This window comes from Anomalospiza imberbis, chromosome 6 (assembly GCF_031753505.1).
Source record: "Anomalospiza imberbis isolate Cuckoo-Finch-1a 21T00152 chromosome 6, ASM3175350v1, whole genome shotgun sequence".
Lineage (NCBI taxonomy): Eukaryota > Metazoa > Chordata > Aves > Passeriformes > Viduidae > Anomalospiza > Anomalospiza imberbis.
Genome location: NC_089686.1, coordinates 42,000,893 through 42,012,981, shown reverse-complemented (window position 1 = coordinate 42,012,981; position 12,089 = coordinate 42,000,893). Strand labels below are relative to the sequence as shown.

Below are 12,089 nucleotides of genomic sequence, written 5' to 3'. Positions count from 1 at the left end.
TGTCAACAAGGAATTTCAAGCATTTTTGACAAGTGAATGTATTCCTTCAGATTCCTGAATATTTTTAACTGAATAACTAAATTATTAGGTTTTTTTCCTTACTGTTTTTGACCCCTGTGAACCAGTACTCAGCCATCCTACAGATGAGTACACTAAACAATAAGGAAAAAAAAAATACTTAGAAGCTTTTAGTAATTTTTAACCTTTCAAGACTGAGAGAAAATATTACTGAGGGTAATATTTGCAGTGAGAGAATATGTTAGGTTTTGTGTACTAAGTCCACTCACCATCTAAAAACTCATTCTTACAAAGAAATATGTGATGGCACGCAGATGCTCATGGAATGAGTGCTGGTAGCATGATACAGCTTTCCAGTTTTGTCAGCATTTTATGAAACAGTAATTCTGACATGCTGCATTTATCTAGCCGTAAAGAAATACTGACTGGCTACAAGCAACTTGATTTAGTGGAAGTTGTCCCTGCCCACAACAGAGGGGTTGAACCAGATGACCTTTAAAAGGGCCCATCCGACTCAACCTATTCTATGATTCCTTTATTCCCAATAGCCCCTTGCCAGGTTTGATGACTTCAAAAGTCATGTATGGGTTCACAAAGAGTAAACAAAAGCATGAAACATGGTAAAATTATCTTCCCATGTAAAACTTAGGTAGCCTTTCCCTCACCAAAATTTTTACAAGAAAAAATTTCAAAAGATTCATTCGTGTGCAGCTCATCTGCTTTGACTCTCATAGAAATGTCTCCAGAGGACCAACTAAAAGATAACTTATTCCTACTTAAGTATGCAGCAGTTCAGTGCAGCCTCTCTGCCTTGGATAATGTAGTGAAGCTTCATTTCACATCCATGTGTGGGACCACATAATATTAGGTTTCCCACCTAAGAGTATGAGTGTGATTAGGGCCTGCAGTGACTACATAGAAATATCTAGCCCCTGGTACCATCTGCTTATTGTGAATATATAGAGTATGGAAGAAAAGATCATTAGAGTAAAAATATTAGAAATTTGAGTGAGAAAAAAATGAAATTAAACCAGAGAAATGTAAAATTTGGGAGAAAAAAAATCAATTTACTGACATTTAAGAAGCCATTGGTACAGCACATTACTGAAGATAATTCAGGGAAGAGGAAGATTATAATGGTTTTATGAAGAAATAAAAATATGAAGTCCTCTAAAATAGTTTAGTCCATTCTCAAGTAGTGACCAAAATTATTGCTATAAAACACGAAGAGCTGAAACCAATTATCTTCTCATGCAAAAACACTTTATGCTTTAATAATCTCTACTGAAAGTTTAACTCTGTGAGTTTAGGGGGAAAACAGTAAGAGTAGAAAGGGAATTAAGGTAAGATACTCTAAATATACAACCACATTTAATCAGCATGATGCAATATTGATGTAATTATAAAATTTTACACAAACATTAGTCAAGAGTGTTATAATTTGTGCTGTCTACACTGCAGAGGGTCTGAGTTTGGAACATTGCAGCTAAGAGAATTATAATGATTAAACACGGCAAGTTGAAAGACAGCAAAAGATGTAAGATATTTTCAACATCCACACCCCTAGAGCAGTGTCACTTACTTTTATTTACTAATATTCTTCAAATGCAGGACTTCAGAAGAATTCAACTAATAAACTAGCACATACACTAATTTACTGCAATAGAATCAAGGATGTTCAGACAGCCTTCTGCCTACTTGCCCTCTAGTTACTTTGAGAAATTATTGTCAGAGAACATCCATGGCAGTATTTTTCCATTGTTCTGTTATCCTTAATATTGTATTCCCAATATTTAAAACTAGAAAATAAAAAACACAAGTTCTTGCCTCAGCTGCAGTGACAATGAAAATAACTGCTCTCACTCTTCAGCGTAAAAACCCACACTACAAACCTTGGGTATTTTCTCTGGCTTTTGTTTCCTACTATCACAATTTTTGTGTTTATCAAAACTTCTCCAGCACCCATATATAAACAAAATGCCCCATCCACAGCTAAGTAGAAATATTACCATGTCATACATACATTTCTATTGTATTTGTACTTCTTTTTTATTTTAACTTGCCACTTTAGCAGCAGGGTAACGTGTTAAATGTACTTTATAGTCCTCTAAAAGCCCCAGCTAGGTGCAATGCTGACTCTTTTCAATTTGTCTGTCCTGCAAGTTCTCCAACACTAACAGTTTCTAGTTACTCAACTACTTCCAGGATATCACAATACAATAAATAAACAACATATATTTATCTGTGTTAACTCAGTTTCAATTATTTTTGCCTGTATTTTAACTCATTATTAAAAAAAGGCTTTTAATTAACCCTTTTTCATGATGATTCACTCAATAACTCGTCTTCTTTTCATCATCTTCCCTTTATAAATTCTTATAACTCTTTTTGTAGTTATAAGGCACATTTTGACCCAGCCTATCCTTAAACAGACATTTCTTCTCCACATAACCCCATCTCCATGTAGCTTTTCTACCATACTTTTTTGGTTTGGTTTGGTTTTTTTTTTTTTTTTGGGGGGGGGGGTGGTTTGCAACAAAGGCAACCCATAGCACTACCATGCAAGGTAAATGAAGTTTTCTAGATGACAGAAAGAGCAGCAGAGTTGACACAAGGCCAGCCAATTATCCCACAACAAAATGTGTTTAGTTCTAGTCAGTCCCCTTAAATTAACTCAGAGGAGCATAAGGTAGTAGTGTAGAGGGGACTAAAACAATGTTTATAATGAGTGAAATAGGGAGAAAATGTAATAACAGAGCTTTTTTTGCTGAAAAAAAAAGACAGAATTGTGCCAAATTTCAGTAGTGTTGGGTAAGCAGAAGGGCCAGTTAAGGACTTTGCTTCAGGTTCAATTTTCATCCTGAAAACGGGTTAGCATGCCTGAAGCTTATGAAACATCACTCTTGCATTTAAAATTTTTTCTTTCCCTTAAAAACATTAGAATGCAAACACAGCAATGTCATGGATGACTTTTCAATCAAAATCCCTCTGAGAATCCAGAACACAGCTAAGAGCCAACACAAGTGCAGTACAAAACAATTCAAGCTAGCACTGGTGTTACTAAACCAGAAATTTCAGAGGTTACGCAGCTACGCTGAATTAACTGGAAGAGTTCAGGTTTTGGTCAGTGTATTTCTATGGCTCCAAAGCTAAGCAGCAGATACTGTAACTACTACAGGAGAGCTTGGGTAGTTTTATGCTTTATCCATAAGGAAAGCTGATAGCTTCAAACTATCTTTCTAGGGCACTGCTTCCATACAGAGCCGCTAAGGTACAGTAGTGCCTACAGTTCACAAGCTTCTCTCCTTACAGCTTTGTTTGTTGTGCAACAAGAAACAATCAGTGAAAACTGCTCATAGGAAGTGAATTGAGTAGCACTTTGAGCTTCCAGGAGTCATACAGAGCTTGTCAGAAATTAGTCAACTTATTGCAAGTGCTGTCTGTGACTGCAGGAACCTTCATGACAGCAGGCAGTGCTGCTTTGGGGTTTAACAGTTACACTACATCTCACAACTAAATTACAAAGACTTTGCAATTTTTCTTTTGCAACACCACTAGAGAGACTTACTCTTTCCTAGTACACTGTCCTGCCCTCTTTCCTTAATCCTAATAAATGCATTAAACGATGCCAAGACCTGCCCAGACATGACATTATTGCAACCAGCCTATTTTCACAACTTATTGACATTATGAAAAAATGAAGAATCTTTTCAGAACCCCAAAGAGTGCTGTTGCCTCCCACGAAGAGGGAAGAAATAAATATGTTGTAGGCATTAGATTAGCTAGTCTTTCCTGTGTTTTAGCCAAATGCTTTACAATTCTATTTTGAACTTTATTCCTGTATTTCCCATATAGTTCAGGGCCAAATCTCTGGAGGAAAAAGGAAGACACAGAAGGCAAATTCTATTTCATTTCTAGCAGTCTGTGTGTTACTAGGGGGAAAAAACCACAGAATCAGGCAGGGTATTCGTGAATCCTGGTTACCCACAGAACTGAGCGGTTTGAAATCAATGGATTTTTAAGGTATCCTGATAAGGCTCACTCAAAATTTACAGGTTAACATATCCAAGATTCACTTGATTTCCCATACCTCCCTCATGAGCTTTGCCATGTTACTTCATCTTCAAATTTAGCAAAGGGGAAGTGAAAGATTCTTGAGGTTACTGATGGAGCATAGGTACATGGCTCAGAAAAAACAAGGTCAGTGCATAAGTTTAAGCAGGCTTTCCTAGCTTTCAGGTCTGAAACTGAAGCTCTGCATGTAAGTAAACTAATGTCAGTGTGGTTGCTGTATTTCTACACTCTCAAAAATTAGCAGAAAGGGAATCATATCAGTTAAAACAGACCTGAGAAAGCAACTATAGTTACATTTCAATTCTAAGACCATCTCATAATTAAAATGTAGGATGTTACTTAACCTTCTTTATTGTGTTAATAAAGATGTAACCCAGTTATTAGCAATTTCTTTACATTTTGTGAATGTAGCAAAGTGCTTTTTTCCAACAAGTGTTCAAACATGGATTGCCTGCTTAAAATCTAAACGCTTGCATGAAACTACAAACGTCATCAAAACAGTAGGCAACCTAAAAGCACTCCAGACAATGCCACGGGAACCCTATGTCATTCACGTATATTTTAAAAAGTATTTAAAAAAACAGAAACATAATGCAAGAACTTCAATAAAATAATAATCAACTGTCAGTCACAATAAAATTAGAAATCATAAGTGGATAGCAGGCAATAACAGTGATTTTTTTTCAGACCTCATGGGGTGGTGGTTCCCATGTAACTACTGTGAAACACATAGATAAGAAAAATAGAGGATATTTTCAAAAGTTCCTGCCAGTTGTCAAGAAAGATGCTTGTCAATATCATATCTAAAAGGCTAAAATGTTGAAAACAATTAGCAAATGGTAATTAAGTTCTATTATATATTTGCAACCATTTGATTTATTTGTACTCATGCCCCTACCTGTACATATGAAAATTTTTGTCATAACAGAATACATACATTTGCTAAAGTTAAAATCTGTACTAAGTTACAATTGAAATTTTGCTTATAATCACTGCTTTTAAACAGAATTAAAACCTTAATGTTCTATTCAGAATAGAAATAGTCTTATGAATAGGCATAAGAGATTTCTGTATCAGTTAAGTAAAAAGAACCAAAAGCACACTGTTGTACTGAAACAGGAATCCTAGGTGGCTTCCCAAAGCAGAGGGATTACATAGGAAAATAAATGCTTTCTGAAAATTTTCATATAAATTTTCAGATGTTGATTTGCCCTCATTTAAATAATCCCTTAATCTTATTATTTACATTGGTATTGTTCAAATTATACTTCATTTTGAGGATGTTTTAGATCAGGAAAGAAACTAGTCACTATTAATAAATCAAAAAACAAATATTAGAATATATACTGAAGTAAACTGAAAATCACATGGAAAATATATAAAGAATTTAAGTGACACCAACCCTTTAACACATAATTCAAAATTTTCAGTGGCACTGATTAGTTATATAACCTTTCAATAGAAAAATAAAACTATGGAGCTAATTGAAATTATTCAAAATGTAAGAAATGCCAGCTATGAGCTTGAAAGTATTTGTGAATTATCTATAGATGAACTTTAGGAACATTAAATAAAAAATTCAAATTAACAATATTATTAGCAAGCAATTATCAACTTGTTAATCAAAAATCAGTTCACAATTTTGACCATCACATTAAAAAAGAGCTAATTATTCTTCTGTAATTTCAGAAAACTACGCTGCTGTATTATCAGCAGATTCATTACAAAGCACTGCATAAAACCTTGTAGGACCATGTAAGCAGAATCCTGACTAATCCAGTCCAACAGCCAAACAAATAAAGCCAATAATATAACACTTATCACCATACTTTTGCCCTCACCTTTTAATTAGGAGTTTAAACAAGAATCAGTTTATTGCTAACTGAAGTCACAACAGCTGAAGAGTACCTTACACTGAAAGTCTCTGAAAAAGGGTCTGTAAGGAAAGTTTGAAAGATGATCAGAAGAAAGGAAAATTAATGCAGGCTAGAGATCATTCCAAGTGCTAAAAGAAGCAGGAGAGAAGGCATAGAGATGAATGTGAAAGAAATAAAGGAAGGAAATTATGTGTAGAATTGAATGAATATCACTTTTTAAACCCAGTAAGCAGCTGAACACGCACGACTGCCTGCTTACTTTTCGACCTGCTGTGTGAGAAGAATTGCAATGCTAAAACTGTGAAAAGTCATATGTTGGAATACATTAATATGACAAAAAAAAGTAGATGCATTTTATACCCCCTAAAAAAAATTAACTCAAGGAAAAACAAATTTTTTTAAAAAATATAACTAAACTCATTGCTCACCACCAGCTGACCAGTGTTCAGCCAGTTCCTAAGCAAGAGCAGTACCTGCTCTTTTCTCCCCCTCACTGTTTCATTGCTGAGCATGACACATTATGGTCTGTAATATCCCTTTGGATGGTTGTGCTCAGCTGTCCTGGCTGTGTCCACTCCCAGCTTCTTGTGCAGCCCCAGCCTGCTCACGGCTGGGCAGTGGGGGATGAAGAGCAAGTCCTGATTTTGTGTAAGTACTGCTCAGCAATACCAAAAACATCCTTGTGTTATCAACACTCTTTTCAGCACAAATCCACAAAAGATACTCTGAAGAAAATTAATGCTATTCCTCCAAAATGGGTACAAAAGCTTCAGAGGGTAAGACCTAAAAGACCTCAGCACTGAAACAAAAAGTTAAGAATTGCAAAGGACTCTGAAGGTGAGCTTCAGGTTGTATAAGGCTAGAGATCAGAGGGGATTTGAGACAGATATGTGAAGTGAATTTAGTAAAACAATAAGGGGAGTGATTTCGGTATGTACCCTGGAGAGATCTACTGGTTATGAAGGGAATTAGCTAGCAATACACTAGGAGAATATCAATTAATATCATTATTTTTATAGAATGCAGACAGTATTTCAGGAAGATGCCTTGCTGTTTGTTTTGATTTCTGTCCATAAATCTTGCGTATCAAACAGTCTTTTTGCAAATCTTTCAGATTCACTTAGAAGTGCTCCCACCCTTCCCTCCTGCTCTACTACCAAGTCATAATGGCCATTCTCTTTTTGTGCTGTTTTTCTGAGTCGTGATCTCATGCTGAATAACATAGTCCAATCCCCCATCTGCTTAAGATGTTAAAGTAGTTTTAGGAATATACCTATGAAAAATTATAGAGAATTGTATATAAAATTACATTTTCCCAGGTTTGAAATCTCATTCTATTTGAAGCAGGTTGCTCTTGGTGCAGAAGTATAAGCCTTTAGTGCAAGATCTACTTACAGATATATTCAACTCTTTTCTGCATTTATACTTTCCAAGATGTAACATATCATGTCAAAGTAATTTAATAAACATTACTTCATGTTTTTGTTCTCCATTGCTGATATCAACAAATCCTGGCCACCTTTCTCTTTTCTGCTTAAACATTCCTATGAAAATATTTATTAACTCTGGTCTCACAGCTAGGATTACGAATTTTCAGGCCAGCTTCCCCAGACACAGAAAACCTGAAGGTAAGGATGAGAGATAAAAATATGGTGTTATTAGTAAGAGGGAATCTTTCTCCTGGTTCTCAGATCTCAGGCAACATTCATCTCAAGATGAGACCTTAAAGTGATAGAAACACAGACCCAGAAAACTATTTCACATCAATACCCAAGATATGACTCTCTTATATTCTATTTTCTTCTGTCCTTTGAAGGAGCTGAGAAAAACTTTCAGACAAATAAGATACTTTAAAAATACTTATAATAGGCATATTTTAAAAGGGGAAAATGAGATATAGATTCCAGGGTTATAATGATTATGATGATGATTAAATGAAAGAACTACTTAAATGAAGGATTCAAAAATGCTGATCACTAAAGCAGGAAAATAGAAATGAACTGGTATTTTTTAATAATTACTTTAAAATTAAAGAAACACTTAAATCAGAAGTTTCTATGCTTATTAGTGTTGATTAATTTCTTATGGTGGGTGAAGAAAGGAACCCTGAAAAGTAAATTTGACATACTGAAAATTAAAGGAAAAAATAAATCAGTGAAACGGAGCTCTGATTTCCCCACACCCACTGCATTTTATCCTGAATATCTGGAAGATGAAAGAGACCTTAAGAATACTTTAAGGAAATAATTGTATTTCCTCAACATATATGTCTCTACCCTATTTCTTTTCCTTCTTACTGCCTGAAGGGGACAGACTAGAGCAACACAAGGAAAAATAATAGGAACTCCAAGCATATTTTGAGACACTAAATTAGTGTCAGTTGTGTTTTCCCAGGAGTCAGGCATTGAACCAGTTCAGGTTTCAATATTGCTTTCTTACAACAATGGTTGTTATGATGACAGTAGCAAATGTCAGGTCAAGAAACTACTAACAAGCTAATAATTGTTGCACAAGGACTCAGACAAATGTTCTTAACTCTGCACAGCTTTAAGTTTACGGTATGCTGGTAATTCTCAGTGCCAGCACTGCAAGGGCATGAATTGTCTATTCTTAGGAATAGTTTTACAGTGACTAACCTGTATTCCTGACAGTAGCAACTCACAAAAGAAAACTAATTTCCTGAGCCTTGCTCAGTCAAATTCTCTGAGTAGGAATAATCAGTAAGAAGACCTTGATCAGCCGCATCCTGATTCAAAGCTCAGGTACCATGGCACAGCACAAAGGCTCTAAACACATCACTCACACTAGAGCTGCAAAGCTGGTGCAGAAACCAGTTGATAAGTACAACATGTACTCAGCATGTCAATCCCAACACTTTCATACCCTAACTCATCCCTAGAGTTAGTCTTTTAAAAGCTTACCCAAAAGACCAATGCTCTACTCTTGTCTCTACCTGGTCATTACAAACACAGTCTCTCTTCCAGTATGAAACCTGACTGGTTTAGGCACTGAAAATGGCCAGAAAGATGTGCATGGCTGTCAGCTGCTGTGGGGTCCCAAGCAGGCCAGCTGCACTCTTGGCCCATCAGGACACTGTCAGTCCTGTTCTTACAAACTTTTCTGGGGCAGAGCTGCAAACCCAATTGAGATCAAACCATCAGCTCCTGTGTCTCTGGTTTGGAAAGGCCAATCTTTAGCTTAATTCTCCCTATTTATGTTTGATTCCAGCTTTGCATATATTTTACTGCCATCTCATTCTGTTGGTTTCCTATACCCATATTTATAAGTTTATATTTACTTCTTATTGTAGATTATAGATAGAATATATGACTCGCACAGAAAAAATACATTACATAACAACTACCTCAAGTTTTCAGTATTTTTAATTTCTAAATTTTTACAATACTTGAGTCATCTGATCTGAGTACGTCACAGGGCACCTTCATGGTTAGTTTATTGCTAAGAATACTTTTGTCACAGAATGTACTTCAGTTGAAGGAAAGCACAAAAGCTCAGGATCTCATTTATTCCTTCAAACACAAAATATAAATTTTATAGCTACATACTCAGACCTGAAAACAGTGAAGCATGATAAAAAGCTCCTTCCTAAAGGCATAGAACTTGCACCTTCAGGCAAGCACACAGAAAACTGATGAATGTTTAGTCAAACTAGCAAAGACTACATTAAGCAGGCATTTAAACATAGCAGTGATCAGAGGAGCATAACTTCCTTTTCTCCTCCTGCCTGACATGTGACTTATTTCAGCAACAGAAAGCATAAAACACTGAGAAGAAACCCATCTCCACAACAGCCTGTGGAAGATAGCCACTACATGCTTTGGAAGCAAATAAGAGCAAAACAATGTGCCCATGCTTTCAGTAGAATGTGTTTATTTTCTCACACTAAGAATCATGATATGAAGAGAGACCATAAATTTCTAAAAGTAGGCCTTTGTAAAGTTATAATAGAAGCTTGTGGCAAGTATCAAAGAATTTAACGAGACTGAGAACTTCATGTTTCAAGTTTTATCTAATATTTAATTTTTAAGGGCAAGGCAGACAGCTAAGATCTCTGGGAAAGGGCACACCATTAACAGCTGTTCCTGAATGTTAGTTTCAAGAACCTTTACCTGACACCTTTCAAAGCTCTCTGATGGATGCTGTACTGAATAAATGACCAGGCAATACTCTAAAGAATCAATTTGGGGCAGCATAAATATGTATTAGTCAAAACAAAAAAAAAAATCTGTAATTTGCTAGATAAATATTAAAAATAACTGCAACTTTATATCAGAGTACCTAATTTACCAGGATTCAATTAAAATGATCATAATAAACTCCTTAAGCAGAATCAAAACCAAAACACCAAAGAGCAAAAATATTCCACATTCTCTTTAGTCAATACTACTGGGCACAGAAGCAGCAAATGGAGATGTTTCATTTTAGGAGGGATTATTTACAGGATGCAGCACAGTATGTGAAAAAATGGATGGGCTGGTTGGCACAGTGGGGAGGTTATTACTCCTGCAAATTTACTGAACTTTTCCAGTATCCAGAGACCCCACACATAAGATGACTTACACTGCTGGCCTGAGCAGCACAGCAACAGGTAATTCATTACAGAGGATTAGGACATAGATACACAAGGTCAACAGACTAATTCAACTTCTGTGCTTCGATTTTATTTTGGTCAATGTTGTCTCTAAGAACATATTTTCTTGTCTGCTGACCAGTGCAGTGTTAGGATAAATATGAAAGTTATGAGAAATTTCAATGTCCTCCAACCTGATAGCTCTCAACATTGCTAAGATTGTTCTTGAGTCTGCCTAAATTAATCATTTTTTAATTTATTTCCACAAAATACATCATCTGCGGTTTTACTGGAAGCTAGTAACACTAGCCTGTTTGAAGGTCAGGAAAAAATATTCCTTCAGTTTAATTTTATATGTCCTAGAAACAGTTTCTTAGCCAGACTACAATGCTGATGGAAATTGGCAATTTTCAGAAAGATGAATTTTCACTTCTGCAGCTCTCTGTGAAACACCTTTTAATGTAAAGATTAATTGGAGCAGAAATAGCTCTGACTACACCATTTTATCTCGTGCCAAAACTATTTTGCCAGAGATTTTGAAACCCCCCCCCCCAAAATGCATATAATTCAGAGTTAACATAGTGGTATGGGAACAGTATATATTATAAAGAACATTTCTGAACATGCCACAGCTCTAAGGGAATTAATAAAAAGGATTTTAAAAGCGGTAAAAATGAGGGTTTCCCTGAAAGTAAAAAGGAGGGGAAGAGGCACAATATAAGAAGCAGGAGAGGAAATGTTTCCAGGATGTTGGTAAATTTTGATGCTTTGAAGATGTCTTGAATGATGAAGGCATGATATGTGGCATACAGAGAGTCAGAGAGGTGAATATCTGGCTGAGGGGTCAGTTTGCTCTTGGGTCAGCAAAGAAGAGCAGACAAACACTGCTGACAACAAAATCTTAATACAAAAGCAGAGAAAAACTCAGTAACTGTGGAGTTTGTCATACAATGCAAAAGAAGATTAATCCAAGAAAGAGAGCAATAGATGCTGAAATTTGTTTTATTTCTTATGTACTGAAGAGTTATGTCACCTTCATGTTGTACACAAAATGCTTAATCTTTACAGTCTAAACACTTATCTTCCATTACACAGCACACGTCCACACTATACAATTCAAGGTAATAAATATCCAGAGGAAAAGTTTCTTCTTATTTTCCTGTAATTAACATGTAGTTTTTTTTTTTTAACCTTAGAGGTTAAGCAAAAATTGCTCATGAAATTACAGAGCAGAAGCTACTCAAAATGTATGACAGATTCTGAGCAGCGGAGAAAAAGCAGTTGAAGAAAGAATCAAACAGCACCCTGTATATTCTGTATCTGTGGAACACAGAAACAGTTATTTTTCAGCAAAGAGGTACATTTATTTAAAAAATAAAGTTGTGTCACTGAACTGCATTTTCACTCACTTGATATAAGCAGCTCATCAGATCTACTCTGCATCTTTCCTGCATTCTAGGTAACTACAACCGTGCAGCTCAACAAAAAAAAAAAAAAAAAAAAAAAAAAAAAAAAATCCTTTATTAGCC

The 12,089-nt window shown here is 35.6% G+C and overlaps 1 protein-coding gene across 3 annotated transcripts in view; it reads right to left on the bottom strand.

The window, feature by feature from the left end:
- LRRC4C (leucine rich repeat containing 4C) overlaps positions 1-12,089 on the bottom strand; it is a 486,647-nt gene that overhangs the window by 286,392 nt on the left and 188,166 nt on the right. The gene's annotated exons all lie outside the window — the stretch shown is intronic.